The following is a 221-nucleotide window of genomic DNA, read 5'->3' on the forward strand; positions in this document are numbered from 1 at the left end:
CACACTCAGGTGTCTACCATGTATAGTGTCAGTACTAAAAAATAGAACTGCATTTAAAGCATTTGATTGTACAGAGTGTGAAAACATGTTCATATCAGCCACAGTCCATTTAATTTTGTATACATATTTATTTACAGTAATGTATTTTGTGCATCCCCATTTTTCTATATTTCAGACATTTTTTAGGTTGATTGCATTGCATTTTAATCATTGTTTACGTG

Source organism: Penaeus monodon, chromosome 21, assembly GCF_015228065.2.
Source record: "Penaeus monodon isolate SGIC_2016 chromosome 21, NSTDA_Pmon_1, whole genome shotgun sequence".
Taxonomy (NCBI): Eukaryota; Metazoa; Arthropoda; class Malacostraca; order Decapoda; family Penaeidae; genus Penaeus; species Penaeus monodon.